The sequence below is a fragment of the Mesoplodon densirostris genome, chromosome 9 (assembly GCF_025265405.1).
Source record: "Mesoplodon densirostris isolate mMesDen1 chromosome 9, mMesDen1 primary haplotype, whole genome shotgun sequence".
Taxonomy (NCBI): Eukaryota; Metazoa; Chordata; class Mammalia; order Artiodactyla; family Ziphiidae; genus Mesoplodon; species Mesoplodon densirostris.
Genome location: NC_082669.1, coordinates 44,261,763 through 44,281,049, shown reverse-complemented (window position 1 = coordinate 44,281,049; position 19,287 = coordinate 44,261,763). Strand labels below are relative to the sequence as shown.

The following is a 19,287-nucleotide window of genomic DNA, read 5'->3' as shown; positions in this document are numbered from 1 at the left end:
TTTTTTTCATCAATGAAACTAAGAGCTGAGGTTTTAAAAAGATTAAAAAAATTCACAAACCTTTAGAGAGACACATCATGAAAAAAAGAAAAAGAGCCCAAATAAATAAAGAGAAGAAATTACAACTAATACCACAGAAATACAATGGACAAGAGATTACTGTGAATAATTATACACCAACAAATTGGACAACCTAAAAGAAACGGATAAATTCCTAGAAACATAAAATCTTTTAAGACTGAATCAGGAATGAATAGAAAATCTGAACAGACTGATAACTGGTAATGAAATTAAATCAGTAATGAAAAAACTCCCAACAAACAAAAGTCTAGGATGTGAGGGCTTCACACGTGAATTCTATCAAACATTTAAATAAGACTTAATACCTACCCTTCTCTAACTATTCCAAAGAATTGAAAAGGAAGAAATGCCTTCAAACTCATTTTAGGAGGTCAGCATCACTGTGATACCAAAACCATATAACAACACTACAAAAAAAGAAAATTAATATTCATCAGGCCAATATCAATGATGAACATAGATGCAAAAATCCTCAACAAAATATTAGCAAACTGAATTCAACAATACATTAAAAGGATCATACACCATAATCAAGTGAGATTAATTCCAGGGACACAAGTTTGATTCAATATTCACACATCAATGAACATGATACAGCACATTCACAAAATGAAGAATAAAAATCATATGATCACCCCCATAGATCCAAAAGAAACTTTTGACAAAATTCAACACCCAGTTATGATGGAAACTCTTAATAAGGCAGGTATAGAGGGAACATATCTTAACATAAAAAGGTCATATATGACAAACCCACAGCTAACATCATACTCAATGGGGAAGAGCTGAAAGATTTTCCTTTCAGATCAGGCAAAAGACAAGGATGCCCACCATCACCACTTCTATTCAACATAGTATGGGAAGTCCCAGCCACAGCAATCACACCAGAATAAGACATAAAAACCATACAAAGTGGAAGAGAAAAAATAAAACTGTCACTATTTGCAGATGATATGACACTATGTATAGAAAACCCTAGACTCCACTAAAAACCTATTAGAACAAATGAATTCAGTAAAATTGTAGAATACAAAATATGTAGAAATCTGTTGCAGTTCTGTACACTAATAATAAACTATCGGAAAGTGAAGTTAAGAAGGCAATTCTATTTATAATTACATCAAAAAGAATAAAATACCTAGGAATAAATTTAACCAAGGAGGTTAAAGACCTATACTCTGGAGACTTCAGGGTAAGATGGCGGAAGAGTAAGACGCGGAGATCACCTTCCTCCCCACAGATACACCAGAAATACAGCTACACGTGGAACAACTCCTACAGAACACCTACTGAACGCTGGCAGAAGACCCTAGACCTCCCAAAAGGCAAGAAACTCCCCACATACCTGGGTAGGGCAAAGCAGAGAGATTCCCGCACAGAGGAGCGGTGCCGAGCGGCACTCACCAGCCCGACAGGCTTGTCTGCTCCACCGCCGGGGCGGGCGGCGCTGGAGCTGAGGCTCGGGCTTTGGTCAGAGCGCAGGGAGAGGACTGGGGCTGGCGGCGAGAACTCAGCCTGAAGGGGGCCGATGTGCCACAGCTAGCCGGGAGGGAGTCCGGGAAAACTCTGGAGCTGCCGAAGAGGCAGGAGACGTTTTCTTCCCTCTTGGTTTCCTGGTGCGCGAGGAGAGGGGATTAAGAGCGCCACGTAAAGGAGCTCCAGAGACGGGCGCGAGTCGTGGCTGAAAGCGCGGAGCCCAGAGACGGGCGTGGGACGCTGGGGCTGCTGCTGCTGCCGCCAAGAAGCCTGTGTGCGAGCGCAGGTCACTGTCCACACCGCCCTTCCGGGAGCCTGTGCAGCCTGCCACTGCCGGGGTCCCGGGATCCAGGGGCGGCTTCCCTGGGAGAACGCACGGCGCGCCTCGGGCTGGTGCAACGTCACGCCAACCTCTGCCGCTGCAGGCTCGCCCCGCACTCCGTGCCCCTCCCTCCCGCCCGGCCTGAGTGAGCCAGAGTCCCCGAAGAGGCTGCTCCTTTAACCCTGTCCTGTCTGAGCGAAGAACAGACGCCCTCCGGCGACCTACATGCAGAGGCGGGGCCAAATCCAAAGCTGAGACCCAGGAGCTGTGAGAACAAAGAAGAGAAAGGGAAACCTCTCCCAGCAGCCTCAGAAGCAGCGGATTAAAGCTCCACAATCAACTTCATGTACCCTGCATCTGTGGAATACATGAATAGACAACAAATCATCCCAAATTGAGTAGCCAGGAGTCAGTGCTGTGTCTCTGAGGTGGGAGAGCGAACTTCAAGACACTGGTCCACAAGAGACCTCCCAGCTCCACATAATATCAAACGGCGAAAATCTTCCAGAGATCTCCATCTCAACACCAGCACCCAGCTTCACTCAACAACCAGCAAGCTACAGTGCTGGACACCCTTTGCCAAACAACTAGCAAGACAGGAACACAACGCCACCCATTAGCAGAGAGGCTGCCTCAAATCATAAAAAGTCCGAAAACACCCCAAAACACACCACCACACGTGGACCTGCCCACCAGAAAGACAAGATCCAGCCTCATCCTCATACTACTACAGGCAGTAGTCCCCTCCACCAAGAAGCCTACACAACCCACTAAACCAACCTTAGCCACTGGGGACAGACACCAAAAAGAACGGGAACTACGAACCTGCAGCCTGCAAAAAGGAGACCCCAAACACAGTAACATAAGCAAAATGAGAAGACAGAAAAACACACAGCAGGAGAAGGAGCAAGATAAAAACCCACCAGACCTAACAAATGAAGAGGTAATAGGCAGTCTATCTGAAAAAGAATTCAGAATAATGATGGTAAAGATGATCCAAAATCTTGGAAATAGAATAGACAAAATGCAAGAAACAGTTAACAAGGACCTAGAAGAACTAAAGACGAATCAAGCATCGATTAAAAACACAATAAATGAAATAAAAAATACTCTAGATGGGATCAATAGCAGAATAACTGAGGCAGAAGAACGGATAAGTGAGGTGGAAGATAAAATAGTGGAAATAACTGCTGCACAGCAAAATAAAGAAAAAAGAATGAAAAGAACAGAGGACAGTCTCAGAGACCTCTGGGACAACATTAAATGCACCAACATTCGAATTATAGGGGTTCCAGAAGAAGAAGAGAAAAAGAAAGGGACTGAGAAAATATTTGAAGAGATTATAGTTAAAAACTTCCCTAATATGGGAAAGGAAATAGTTAATCAAGTTCAGGAGGCACAGAGAGTCCCATACAGAATAAATCCAAGGAGAAATACACCAAGACACATATTAATCAAACTGTCAAAAATTAAACACAAAGAAATCATATTAAAAGCAGCAAGGCAAAAACAACAAATAACACACAAGGGAATCCCCATCAGGATAACAGCTGATCTCTCAGCAGAAACTCTACAAGCCAGAAGGGAGTGGCAGGACATACTTAAAGTGATGAAGGAGAAAAACCTGCAACCAAGATTACTCTACCCAGCAAGGATCTCATTCAGATTTGATGGAGAAACTAAAACCTTTTCAGACAAGCAAAAGCTGAGAGAGTTCAGCACCACCAAACCAGCTTTACAACAAATGCTAAAGGAACTTCTCTAGGCAAGAAACACAACAGAAGGAAAAGAACTACAATAACGAACCCAAAACAATTAAGAAAATGGGAATAGGAACATACATATCAATAATTACCTTAAATGTAAATGGACTAAATGCTCCCACCAAAAGACACAGACTGGCTGAATGGATACAAAAACAAGACCCATATATATGCTGTCTACAAGAGACCCACTTCAGACCTAGAGACACATACAGACTGAAAGTAAGGGGATGGAAAAAGATATTCCATGCAAATGGAAACCAAAAGAAAGCTGGAGTAGCAATTCTCATATCAGACAAAATAGACTTTAAAATAAAGACTACTAGAAGAGACAAAGAAGGACACTACATAATGATCAAGGGATCAATCCAAGAAGAAGATATAACAATTGTAAATATTTATGCACCAAACATAGGAGCACCTCAATACATAAGGGAAATATTAACAGCCATAAAAGGAGAAATCGACAGTAACACAATCTTAGTAGGGGACTTTAACACCCCACTTTCACCAATGGACAGGTCATCCAAAATGAAAATAAATAAGGAAACACAAGCTTTAAATGATACATTAAACAAGATGGACTTAATTGATATTTATAGGACATTCCATCCAAAAACAACAGAATACACATTTTTCTCAAGTGCTCATGGAGCATTCTCCAGGATAGATCATATCTTGGGTCACAAATCAAGCCTTGGTAAATTTAAGAAAATTGAAATTGTATCAAGTATCTTTTCCGACCACAATGCTATGAGACTAGATATCAATTACAGGAAAAGAGCTGTAAAACATACAAACACATGGAGGCTAAACAATACACTACTTAATAACGAAGTGATCACTGAAGAAATCAAAGAGGAAATTAAAAAATACCTAGAAACAAATGACAATGGAGACACGACGACCCAAAACCTATGGGATGCAGCAAAAGCAGTTCTAAGAGGGAAGTTTATGGCAATACAATCCCACCTTAAGAAACAGGAAATATCTCGAATAAACAACCTAACCTTGCACCTAAAGCAATTAGAGAAAGAAGAACAAAAACATCCCAAAGTTAGCAGAAGGAAAGAAATCATAAAAATCAGATCAGAAATAAATGAAAAAGAAATGAAGGAAACGATAGCAAAGATCAACCAAACTAAAAGCTGGTTCTTTGAGAAGATAAACAAAATTGATAAACCATTAGCCAGACTCATCAAGAAAAAAAGGGAGAAGACTCAAATCAATAGAATTAGAAATGAAAAAGGAGAAGTAACAACTGACACTGCAGAAATACAAAAGATCATGAGAGATTACTATAAGCAACTCTATGCCAATAAAATGGACAACCTGGAAGAAATGGACAAATTCTTAGAAATGCACAACCTGCCAAGACTGAATCAGGAAGAAATAGAAAATATGAACAGACCAATCACAAGCACTGAAATTGAAACTGTGATTAAAAATCTTCCAACAAACAAAAGCCCAGGACCAGATGGCTTCACAGGCGAATTCTATCAAGCATTTAGAGAAGAGCTAACACCTATCCTTCTCAAACTCTTCCAAAATATAGCAGAGGGAGGAACACTCCCAAACTCATTCTACGAGGCCACCATCACCTTGATACCAAAACCAGACAAGGATGTCACAAAGAAAGAAAACTACAGGCCAATATCACTGATGAACATAGATGCGAAAATCCTCAACAAAATACTAGCAAATAGAATCCAACAGCACATTAAAAGGATCATACACCATGATCAAGTGGGGTTTATTCCAGGAATGCAAGGATTCTTCAATATACGCAAATCAATCAATGTGATACACCATATTAACAAACTGAAGGCGAAAAACCATATGATCATCTCAATAGATGCAGAGAAAGCTTTTGACAAAATTCAACACCCATTTATGATAAAAACCCTGCAGAAAGTAGGCATAGAGGGATCTTTCCTCAACATAATAAAGGCCATATATGACAAACCCACAGCCAGCATCGTCCTCAATGGTGAAAAACTGAAACCATTTCCACTAAGATCAGGAAGAAGACAAGGTTGCCCACTGTCACCACTCTTATTCAACATAGTTTTGGAAGTTTTAGCCACAACAATCAGAGAAGAAAAGGAAATAAAAGGAATCCAAATGGGAAAAGAAGAAGTAAAGCTGTCACTGTTTGCAGATGACATGATACTATACATAGAGAATCCTAAAGATGCTACCAGAAAACTACTAGAGCTAATCAATGAATTTGGTAAAGTTGCAGGATACAAAATTAATGCACAGAAGTCTCTGGCATTCCTATATACTAATGATGAAAAATCTGAAAGTGAAATCAAGGAAATACTCCCATTTACCATTGCAACAAAAAGAATAAAATATCTAGGAATAAACCTACCTAAGGAGACAAAAGACCTGTATGCAGAAAATTATAAGACACTTATGAAAGAAATTAAAGATGATACAAATAGATGGAGAGATGTACCATGTTCTTGGATTGGAAGAATCAACATTGTGAAAATGACTCTACTACCCAAAGCAATCTACAGATTCAATGCAATTCCTATCAAACTACCAATGGCATTTTTCACAGAACTAGAACAAAAAATTTCACAATTTGTATGGAAACACAAAAGACCCCGAATAGCCAAAGCAATCTTGAGAACGAAAAATGGAGCTGGAGGAATCAGGCTCCCTGACTTCAGACTATACTACAAAGCTACAGTAATCAAGACAGTATGGTACTGGCACAAAAACAGAAAGATAGATCAATGGAACAGGATAGAAAGCCCAGAGATAAACCCACGGACATATGGTCACCTTATCTTTGATAAAGGAGGCAGGAATGTACAGTGGAGAAAGGACAGTCTCTTCAATAAGTGGTGCTGGGAAAACTGGACAGGGACATGTAAAAGTATGAGATTAGATCACTCCCTAACACCATACACAAAAATTAGCTCAAAATGGATTAAAGACCTAAATGTAAGGCCAGACACTATCAAACTCCTAGAGGAAAACATAGGCAGAACACTCTATGACATAAATCACAGCAAGATCCTTTTTGACCCATCTCCTAGAGAAATGGAAATAAAGACAAAAATAAACACATGGGACCTAATGAAACTTCAAAGCTTTTGCACAGCAAAGGAAACCATAAACAAGATGAAAAGACAACCCTCAGAATGGGAGAAAATATTTGCAAATGAAGCAACTGACAAAGGATTAATCTCCAAAATTTATAAGCAGCTCATGCAGCTCAATAGCAAAAAAACAAACAACCCAATCCAAAAATGGGCAGAAGACCTAAATAGACATTTCTCCACAGAAGATATACAGACAGCCAACAAACACATGAAAGGATGCTCAACATCTTTACTCATTAGAGAAATGCAAATCAAAACTACAATGAGATATCATCTCACACCAGTCAGAATGGCCATCATCAAAAAATCTAGAAACAATAAATGCTGGAGAGGGTGTGGAAAAAAGGGAACACTCTTGCACTGCTGGTGGGAATGTGAATTGGTACAGCCACTATGGAGAACGGTATGGAGGTTCCTTAAAAAACTACAAATAGAACTACCATATGACCCAGCAATCCCACTACTGGGCATATACCCTGAGAAAACCATAATTCAAAAAGAGACATGTACCAAAATGTTCATAGCAGCCCTATTTACAATAGCCCGGAGATGGAAACAACCTAAGTGTCCATCATCAGATGAATGGATAAAGAAGATGTGGCACATATATACAATGGAATATTAGTCAGCCATAAAAAGAAATGAAATTGAGCTATTTGTAATGAGGTGGATGGACCTAGAGTCTGTCATACAGAGTGAAGTAAGTCAGAAAGAGAAAGACAAATACTGTATGCTGACACATATATATGGAATTTAAGAACAAAATGTCATGAAGAACCTAGGGGCAAGATGGGAATAAAGACACAGACCTACTAGAGCATGGACTTGAGGATATGGGGAGGGGGAAGGGTAAGCTGTGACAAAGTGAAAGAGTGGCATGGACATATATACACTACCAAACGTGGGGTAGATAGCTGGTGGGAAGCAGCCGCATAGCACAGGGAGATCAGCTCGGTTCTTTGTGACCGCCTGGAGGGGTGGGATGGGGAGGGTGGGAGGGAGACGCAAAAGGGAGGGGATATGGGAACATATGTATATGTATAACTGATTAAATTTGTAAAATAAAAAAAAATTAAAAAAAGACCTATACTCTGAAAACTATAAAACATTGATGAAAGAAATTAAGGATGACATGATTAAGTGGAAAGACATACTGTGCTCATGGATTGGAAAAAAAATTTTGTTAAAATGATGATACTACCCAAAGCAATCTACAGAGTCAGTACAGTCCCTATCAAAATACCAATGGCATTTATCATAGAACTAATACAAATAATTCTAAAGTACCTATGGAATAACAAAGGACCCCAAATAGCCAAAGCAATCTTGAGAAAGAACAACAAAGCTGGAGGTATCATGCTCCCTGATTTCAAACTATACTACAAAGCTATAGTAATCAAAACTGTACGGTACTGGCACAAAAGCAGACATATAGATCAATGGAACAGAGGAGAGGGCCCAGAAATAAACCCACCCGTATCTGGTTAATTAATTTATGACAAAGAAGCCAATAATACATAGTGTGGAAAGAAATTCTCCTCAATAAATAGTTCTGAAAAAACTGGACAGTTACATTCAAAAGAATAAAACTGGACCACTTTCTTATACCACATACAAAAATATACTCAAGACAGATTAAAGACTTAAATGAAAGAGCGGAAACCGTAAAACTCCTAGAAGAAAACATAGGCAGAACACTCTTTGATGTAAATCATAGTAAATTTTTTTGGATCTGTCCCCTAAGGCAAAAGAAACAAAAGCAAAAATAAATAAATGAGACCTAATTAAACTTACAAGATTTTGAATAGCAAAGAAAATCATTGATAAAACAAAGATACAACCTACTGAATGGGAGTATTTGCAAATGATATGACCCAAAAAGGGTTAATATCCAAAATATATAAACAGCTCATACAACTGAATATCAAAACAAACACACAACCCAATCAAAATGGACAGAAGTCCTGAACAGACATTTCTCCAAAGAAGACATATAGAAGGCCAGCAGGCACATGGAAAGATGCTCAACATCACTAATCATCAGAGAAATTCAAATCAAAATCACCATGAGAGATCACCTCATACTTGTCAGAATGGCTATCATCAAAAAGACCACAAATAGGGCTTCCCTGGTGGCGCAGTGGTTGAGAGTCCGCCTGCCGATGCAGGTTCGTGCCCCGGTCCGGGAGGATCCCACATGCTGCGGAGCAGCTGGGCCCGTGAGCCATGGCCGCTGGGCCTGCGCATCCGGAGCCTGTGCTCCGCAGTGGGAGAGGCCACAACAGTGAGAGGCCCACGTACCGAAAAAAAAAAAAAGACCACAAATAGCAAATGTTGGAGAGGGTGTGGAGAAAAATGAACCCTAGTGCACTGTTGGTGGGAATGTAAACTGGTGCAGCCACTATGGAAAACGGTAACAAGGTTCCTCAAAAAATTAAAACTATAACTACTATACTAACCAGCAATTCCACTCTTGGGCATTTACCCAAAGAAAATGAAAACACTAATCAAAAAGACATAAGCACCACTGTGTTCAATGTAGCAGCCAAGATATGGAAGTGCCTGTTGATAGATGAATGCTTGAAGATGTGGAGGTGTGTGTGTGTATTTTATATATATATATATATATATATATATATATATATATATATATATAGACACACACACACATATGTATGTATGTATGCATACACAGTGGAATATACTCAGCCATAAAAAAGAATAAAATCTTGTCATTTGCGACAACATGGATGGAACATCCATGATATTCCAAGAGGGTGTTATGCTAAATGAAATAAGTCAGATAGAGAAATACACTTATACATGGAATCTAAAAACCAAAACAAATGAACGAACAAAATAAAACATAAAGAGACTCAGGATAAGGGAAAACAAGCTGGTGGTTGCCAGAGGGGTGGGGATGGGGGAGGTAAGGGTATGGGCAAAACAGGTGAAGAACATAAAGTAGTACAAACTTCCAGTTACAAAATAAGTCATGGAATGGAATGTACAACAAAGGGAATCTAGTCAATAAAATTGCGGTAATTTTGTATGGTGACAGATGGTTACTAGACTTATCTTGGTGATCAATTCATAAGGTATATAAATGTTGAATCACAATGTCATACACCTAAAACTAATATGTCAACTATACCTCAATAAAAAATAAAAATAGGGCCTCCCTGGTGGCGCAGTGGTTGAGAGTCCGCCTGCCGATGCAGGGGATACGGGTTCGTGCCCCGGTCTGGAAGGATCCCATATGCCGCAGAGCGGTTGGGCCCGTGAGCCATGGCCGCTGGGCCTGCGCATCCGGAGCCTGTGCTCCGCAACGGGAGAGGCCACAACAGTGAGAGGCCCGCATACCGCAAAAAGGAAAAAAAAAAAAACAAAAACAAAAATAAAAATAATAAAAACAAAAAGAAATTATTATATATGATAGAGAAATAAGACTTAAACTAGGGCAACAATAATGAGAAGATTATTACTAGAGGTAGTCCCAGACTAGACAGAAAATAGTACATACACTATAAAAACTTTCCTAATAAAATTTTTCTTCCATATAGTTCAATGCTCTAATTATTCTCTATTTTTTCTATTATAGCAATATGAACAAAAAACTAATAAACAAGGGCTCTGTTATACTGAAATTTCTGCTATAACTGTACGAAGTCACATTTTCGTGGTTAATACTGGCATTACGTTTAGAAAGCTTTAGTTATATATCTACAATACAATGCTTGTTCCATAGTAAAACATGAAACTGTATCTCTAAGAGCATTATCTCTTCAGAAGAATTCAGCTTAATTCTACCTAATTTTGACAAAATATTTGAGAAAGAGAGGTAAAGGTTTTGAGGTCTTAGCTATGCTATAGAAATCACTTGGCTCATGAATTTCAAGAATTTTACTTTGGTTTAAAGTTTTTGAGTACAAATTTCAGAGGGAAGATTATTCAAAAAAAAAAAAAAAAAACAACTTCCATAGTCATCAGCCATGTATCAATAGTGAAATAAAGAAATCAGCTTCCGCTGTGCAACAGTGAGTTTGCTCAAGGAGTCTCATCTTCTGGATATTACAGGGAGATTATTTTTCAGGGGTTTCTCATGTATCCAAACATTTTAAAAGGCATGAATAGCTAATATACTCCAAATTGGCTCTTCAAAGATGTTCACATAGCAGGCAGACTTGCAAAAATAGGCATCTCTCTTCTTGGAGCAAATTTGCTTACGTTCTAGAAAGTAAAGATAGAGACATCTCTCTCCATAGAACAATCTGCTTGGCATTCTAGAGTAATAAAGACAATGTCTCTCTTGTAAGAAGAGGATGGGCTAGTTTGCCAGCAGTCCCTGTATAAGGGCAGTGCATCCCGATATCCAGATTCTTCTTTAGTGCATTCAACTGCCTAGCAACACCCAGCCCTAACTGTATTTCCCCCCGGGGGAACTGCAATTCAGAAAATCAGTGCTGCACTGCTATCCTCCTTACTGCTAGTGCTGTAATAAATTCTTTCCTCTGACCCTGGAGTTTCATGTCTTTTACCAATATTTACAATACTGGCATGAGTGTTCGCATAAACATTGGGTATAATCCTCAAATCCTCCCTAGTTTCTGACTTGACAGATATGAAATAAGGCAACCACGTATCTCAACTTTAACAAGTGTGAGTGAATTCTGAACTCAAAAAAAAAAAAAAAAAAAAAGAAAATGACTTACTTTAAAAAATTTTCTTTTGGGGACTTCCCTGGGCAGTGGTTAAGAATCCACCTGCCGATGCAGGAGACACGGGTTCAAGCCCTGGTCCAGGAAGATCCCACATGCTGTGGAGCAACTAAGCCCGTGCACCACAACTACTGAGCCTGTGCTCTAGAGCCCATGAGCCACAACTACTGAGCCCGCGAGCCACAACTACTGAAGCCCACGTGCCTAGAGCCCGTGCTCCACAACAAAGAGAAGCCACTGCAGTGAGAAGCCCGCGCACCGCAACGAAGAGCAGCCCTCGCTGCCACAACTAGAGAAAGCCCCATGCAGCAACGAAGACCCAACGCAGCCAAAAATAAATAAATAAACTAATTAATATTTTTTTTCTTTTGGAGGTACATAAATAAGGTCTAGGATGAGAACATGAGGGATATTCCAATTTAGCTTTTCAAGTATTAAAACTGATAAAATTCTTGAGGACCCCATACTCTTAGGGTATGGGGTCTCTGAGGACAGAAACATGTTTTTAACCAGTAGCAAATGCTTGACAAATAGGTTTTTAAAACTTAGCACAGTCTTGTTTCAAGAAAAAAAAAAAAGTGTATGTTCTGAAAATCAACTATATGGAAGTTTTTTCAAAAGGTAAAAAAAACTCATCCAAAAATAACACTACCTAGAAATAATTACCCTGAACATCAGATAAGTATCGTTTCAACAATCCTCTATTAATAATATATGCAGTAAGCTGGTAGGACAAAACGATGAAGGAACAAAAGCATTAGCACATTTTTTGAAAATGGAATCATATGCATGTCATTTAAAAATTATTTAATGTTAGCAAAAAAAATAAATAACCCTTAAATATAATAAAACTGAAGGTGCTGCTATACTTCAGATTATTCTTCACCTCCAGGGAGCTTTTCCTAAATGTTAAGTAAAATATCGTGAACAGGATTAAGACACTGGACTTTTCAATGGCAACACACTTCATGTGTAGGTCAGTACTAACTGATTTCCTGCTATGAGAGAGAAAGAAATAGCACTTTGTAACTCTTCTTCCCACTGTCCTGGTCACTTGTACTTTTCTACCCTGACAAGGTTTATTAGATTCATAGACTATTCTATAGCCATAATTCACACAATTTAGACATAATTTATCTATGCTCAAGACAACTGTTTTAAATAAAAACCTCTCCCTTTATAAATTCATTTTAATTCACTTCTTTATTTGATGAACTTCAGTTGCAAGTAGGTTTTGTTTGTTTTTTAATAAAAACCTCAACATTTTTATATTCCTAGAGTTCTTCCTTCTATTAGTTGGAAGAATAACTTATCTGGGAATAAAAGTGTAGTTCACACTTTCCCTCAGAGATTTGCAGTCTCTGTACCACTGTCTTCAAACACTGTTTCAAAGCATTGTCCGGATGCTTTTTAAAGTCCATGTGTCATCTACTCACTCTCTATTCACCATTTTTGGGGGGTAGATTTCAACATCAAGTAGTTCCACCAGGAAGTAGTCATAGAAGTTACATACGAATTTTTTTCCTGTTGTCTTTCTAACTAAATGACAATTTGGCTAGTGGTAGTGTTCTTGGATTCCCCTTTGATTCCCTCCAAAGTTTATAGACAACGCTTCACTGTATGTATTTGGATAGTAAGTATTGTGGAGGTACAAGAGGTCAGGCAGAGTATCCTCCTTTCTATAAGTTTTGTTTTTGTTTTTTGCTCTTAGGTACCTACCTGAAGAATTCTTTATGAGGAGGTTCAAAATCTTAATTAGAATCAGACCATATTTAATTGTCAGTTGCTGTTCCTCAATTCTTCTTGAAAATATGCCCTCTGCATCTTACAGAACTAGTTAGTCATTTCAAGGAAATTTTCTTCTAACTTTCAGAATAACATCTTGGTTTGTCTGCTTGACATATAAACATGATCCATATGTTGGATGCCTTTATTATCATTCACACCTATTCTCTTATTTATCATTTAGTTTTTACTTGGAATACACTGTGATTATCCCAAGTTTCCGTCTATGTTAATAACCTGACCTGACCTTTGCTATATTCTATGTCTAATGTACTAATTATTTCTATAACAGTGTGGCTCTAATTGTTTCCACAATTATCAGTCGCTCTATTAATCTCTTGCAATGCTGTCTTTTGAATTTTTAACCTTCTTGAATTCCGATTTTTACTGAGTTATTCTACAGAACCAAAAGGTGTGAGAATTTTTTGAGGGACAGAGAGAGCCTTGAGGTTTCTTCCAGATTTTTAAAATCAGACTTGTGTGTTCTGTGATTTTCATTATAAATTGTAGAGCTTACTAATTATTATTTTTACAAGCTGAAGAGTTTTAAAATGGTAGGCACTGATAATTTCCCCTGCCCCTGCTGAGATAACACCGAGAATTGAGGGATTTTCTGACTTTCCCCCAACCTTCATTTTTTTACCCCCTTTGAAAAAAATATGAAAACCAAACTACATTTTTTTCCATCTTGCAACTGAGACTCTTTTAATAATTGTTTCCAGTGAAATTTAACTCTTTTATTTGGTCATACTGCTTTCCTCCCAAACAGAAAACAAACAATATTTTCCGTGCTTCAGTAAAGAAACTTAGATTCTACCTAAATATAGCAAAGGAGACTTTGACACCTTTAATAAACAAAGACCACCTTAGACAATGCTATTAGGCTGTTTATGAAAAAGTTCTATGGCATCATTTTAAGCTATCATTCTTAATGTTTCCACACTCAAACACAACAAATGGAACAATCTGCTGGCTAGAACTCCTTGTTCTGTAAATATTTTGGTTCGGAGAACATTTAAACAAAATTTAAAACAACCTTCCAATGCGTTTAGTAAAATTTAAAAAGTATGTCCAAAAAAAAAACAAAAAAACAAAAAACCCCACCTTGAAATACTTTCCTTACATCATAAAAAAATTAGAATTTACAAAATATTTACTACTAACAAAATGCAAACATCTGCATATTCAAAGTACTATTTAAAGTAGGGATATTAGGAAGGAAGCTGCGTTGCCAAAAAACGTTTTCCATTTCAAGAAGAGTTAAGGCTTAACTAAGGCTGAAAGGCATTGTTTTCCAGTCCCATGAGTCAGAGGTTCAAAAACATGTTTCTGAAAGCCAGCACTCTTTTTACAGAACATGTTGGCTGGATCATTTCTTAATCTGAATCCATCAATTTCCCACCTCCCTCCCATTCAAACAAGGGCATTAATGTGGGTATATACAAGGGAATCAGAGAGAGATGCACTTTTCACTCTGTAGACAACATGTTAACAGTTAAAAGTCTCGTGGCTGCCAGAGGGTAGGGGAAATGGGGAGATGCTGGTCCAAGGGCAAAGTTTCAGTTATGCAAGATGAATACGTTTTTAGGGATTTAATGTGTAGCATGGTGGCTGTAATTAACAATAGTATATTGTATAACTGAAATATACGTAAGAGGGTAAATCTTAAGTGTTCTCACCCACACCCCCAAAAAAGAAAATGGTAATTATGTGAGGTGATGGATCTATGAGCTTGATTATGGTGATCATTTCAAAGTGTATGTCAAAACATCATGCTGTATACATTAAATACACGCAATTTTTATTGGTCAATTATACCTCAATAAAGCTGGGGCGGAAAGTACTTCTATACTGCCAATCCAGAGAACCTTACGTAGCTATGACTGATGCCAACAGAATGCTGAGTCTGGGCCATCAATTCATCAGTTACTGTCTTTATCAATGGAGTCGCCTCTGGCCTGTGGGTGCTGTGTCTGGACCTTCAGTCACAGGGTAACAGCCCAGAGCCTCTCCATCCTGCTTTTCAGCAGTCTTTACCTGAGACACTCCTTTAAGAAGTACTGTTTCCAAATTCTGAGTTGCCAATTAACATTTACTTCATGGTTATTTTTAGACTTCTGTGGAGGTTTTGTCCATCTAGCATTGAACATTTACTCTACTATTTTTTAGACAGCTCTAAAGCTCTTTCTTGCAGTTAAGAACATGGCACCTGGAGCCAAGATCCCTGGGTGTTTGAATCTAGCTCTGCAACAAATTTGCTGTACAACTTTGGGCAAATTACTTAAGCGCCATGGCTCAGTTTACATATCAGAATTGATAGATTAGTTAAGTTAATATGTGAGAGTTAAGGATTAAATTTTCCAAAACTTCTTCCCTATCGGCTGGTCTTCTGGAAAGCTTCAGAGAAAAAAGCTACAGCTTTAAAACAATAAATGTCGGTAGAGTTTTTTTTTTTTTTTTTTTTTTTCCGTACGCGGGCCTCTCACTGTTGTGGCCTCTCCCGTTGCGGAGCACAGGCTCCGGATGCGCAGGCTCAGCGGCCATGGCTCACGGGCCCAGCCGCTCCGCGGCATATGGGATCCTCCCAGACCGGGGCACGAACCCGTATCCCCTGCATCGGCAGGCGGACTCTCAACCACTGCGCCACCAGGGAGGCCCGTCGGTAGAGTTTTGAGGTGGTAAGTAAATCAGGTTACCATTCTGCCATGCTATGTCAACTATGGACCTCCAACCATGTACACTAAGTTGGTGGATCATACCAGTGGCCTTCTACTTCCCAAGCTGCCACCACAAGACTCAGATCCTAGCCTGTCAGACATACCAAACTCTTGATAGTGTTTCAATCCTCTCAGGCAGGCAGAGTAGCACGAGAACCAAGGTTCTGCCATGCTGCAACAGTGTTAGATCACGGGACCTTATCACACCAGGGAAAGGGCTGGTTCTCCCTTAATTATGTAGCTTAAAAGCCACACTGCACAAAGATTAGAGTCTTATAATGCAGTGAACACTGTCTCTGTTCCTGAGTCCATGGATTGGACTTTCCCCAATAATCATTGTTCTAGAAAGTCCCTATTCTAGTGTGAGTCCTGTCATGTCATTCATCTTTGTTTTCTTGAATTTATGTGAAACACTAATGACCATCTTTCCACACAGTGTACATTAAATGTTTGCTATTATTCCACTTGCTTCTCACTTAGCTTCCACTTTTAAATGACCTTTTCACACATCACCACATCTCCATTATCCTTTTACATCTTAAATCTTACATTTATTGAGGCATTACTATTCATCAGAATCTGTGCTAAATACGTTAAACAATTATCTTACTGAAACCACATAACATACCAATGCATATATTAACATTATCCTCATGTTATGGATAAGGAAGGTAAGCACAGAAGTTTAAAGAATCTGTCTGAGATGGTACTGCCAGTGAGGGGTAATACCCAGACTAAGGTCTGTGGGACTCTCAACAGTTAACCTCTCAAGTACACAGGGTGTCAGTTTACTCCAAGTAACCAGTACTACATCATGGAAGTCACAAGACTTTACTCAGAGGGCAGTGACACTACAGGTCCTAAGGTCAACTCAGGAGAAACACCTCATCTGGAGGAAGTCATTTGAGTGCTAAAAAGCTTAATTGCCACCACAGACAATCCCCTAACTCAGATCATTTCTCTGGGTCCTAGACAGGGAAGAGAGTATCTAAGGTAGGTCCTCCAATTCAGGTCCTCAGATTTGATCCTGGAAGAGTCAAGGGCTTCTGAACCACTGCATTCAATATACACCAAGCAGGTGATGGTTACAGAAGTAATTATTGTGATAATACAACCTTAATGAAAGTTCTCCTTTATATGTCCCTCTGTCTCACTGTTAAAATTCCCTTTGAAGGCCAGTAACTTTTCTGATGCAAAACCACAAGAATTGTGGAATGGAAAATACAAGTCCTCATCTTAACAAACCAGAACACTATTACAAAGAATTCTAGGCTCCCATTTTATCATACAGATTATACATCCAAAGCTAGAAAGTATTTCTGGTTTTTTTTTTGTTTTGTTTTGTTTTTTGCGGTACGCGGGCCTCCCTGCATCGGCAGGCAGACTCTCAACCACTGTGCCACCAGGGAAGCCCCTAGAAAGTGTTTAGGCAAAAGGCAAAGCTACCAAATCTGCTCAAGCTTATCTTTCCACTGAGGTTTACTATAGAACATTATACTATATATAACTAATGGGCAATTTTGTAGTAAATGAGAATTGACTGGCATTTACTCACATAAATCATGTTTGGCAGGCATGTTTTGTAAATACTATCCATTTTGTAAATGATAAAGGATGATATGTTTAAAAAGCATGTATGGTAATATGACCACTTTACGTTTCTTAGTAATGCATAAGACATTTGCAAGCTGAGAACTGGCAAGCTGATGTAAACAAATCTTATCTGTCTTAATTAAAAAAATTTTAAAAGTCACATAGAGTAGGGTACCCTACTATCCACTGGATTAGCATAAGTTAGAGTTTCATTCATTCAACCAATAAGTTATCTATTGAGGGCTCTGAGCCAGACACTAGATAGCACACTGAGACCACAGCAATAGACTAGACAGTTTCTGTCCTCATGGAGATCATACTGGGAAGATGAAACGAAGTTAAGACCTGTGTTTCTCCAACTTCAATATGCATAAGAATCTCTGGGAATCTCGTTAAAAATACAGATTTTGATTCCATTAGATGTGGAGCGGGGTCTAAGAATCTGCATTTTTTTTCCAATTTAAAATTTTATTTAAAAAATGCATTAAACACATGAAAAAGTCATCACAGATATATTTTCAAATCAAATACACAGTATGGTTCTGTTATACATCCATAAAAATGGCTAAAATTATAAAACTGACAACAATAAATTGTGTTTGGGTATGAAATTGACTCTAATTGTTGGTGGTAGTGTAAAATGCCACAATAAGTAGAATCTGCATTTCTAACAAGCAACCAGGTAATGTTGCTATAGTTGGTCCATGGATCACACTTTGAAGCAGCAAGCAGTTAGATAATATAAAAGTCCTCTCTCATTTTCAGTTGATATATTTACTGAGAAATGTGCTTCCAACTAACAATCAGAAGGTAACTTTAACCTTGATTCTACTGAAGGTACTGCCTTTCTGTATCATCTAAAATAAGTTACCTATATCTTTTATTAAATATATCAGTATGGCAAACTAAGTGACTAAAATTAAAGAATTTATTACTTCAACTGTATTTTCCCTCAAATTCTTCCCAAACTTACAGCATAATCTAATTTACACTTACAAAATTTTAACTTTTCTAAGTACTACAGACACTGCCCAGATATATATGGAAGTATCATGAGAGCCTAGTTTCCATATAAATATGCACTAATAAAGTATGTACAAGTTATATTCTAATCAAAATGTCATTAATTTAAAATCACTAATTAGAATCCACACCAAATACTATTTCCAATTAGTTTTATAAATGATTTAAATAGTCTAAAGATAATAGTCTATTGCATTTAGCTATGCATTCATTAGAAATTACAATTATATATACATACACATATACAAATATATATGTATATATACGTGTGTATATATACACACACACACAGCTTCATCCCCAAGCCATTGTAAAATCTGAGTGTGCATGATACAAAAGTTTACATTAGCAGTTCTTAACTGTGGGAAACCGTCCTAAGAGGAAATTCAGCCATATCAGGAGACATTTTCGGTTGTCAGAAGTGGGAGAGGGAAGTACTACCAGTGCCGAGTTGGTAGAGGACAGGGATGCTATTAAATATTCTATAATGCACACACAGGCCAGCCTCCAGAACAAAGAATTATCTGTCCCAAAATGTTAATAACATAGCAACTGCAAAATCCTGGGCTAAATGGAGAGTTGTGGTTTTTGGCCTTCAGCATTTATTCAGAAATCAGTAGCTGACACCAAAAGCAGTAATATTCTAACAACTTAAAGGTTTTAGTAGAGTCATTTTTTAACAAGGGA

The 19,287-nt window shown here is 38.4% G+C and overlaps 1 protein-coding gene across 2 annotated transcripts in view; it reads right to left on the bottom strand.

Annotated features, from left to right (window-relative positions):
* CRPPA (CDP-L-ribitol pyrophosphorylase A) overlaps nucleotides 1–19,287 on the bottom strand; it is a 310,026-nt gene that overhangs the window by 139,590 nt on the left and 151,149 nt on the right. The gene's annotated exons all lie outside the window — the stretch shown is intronic.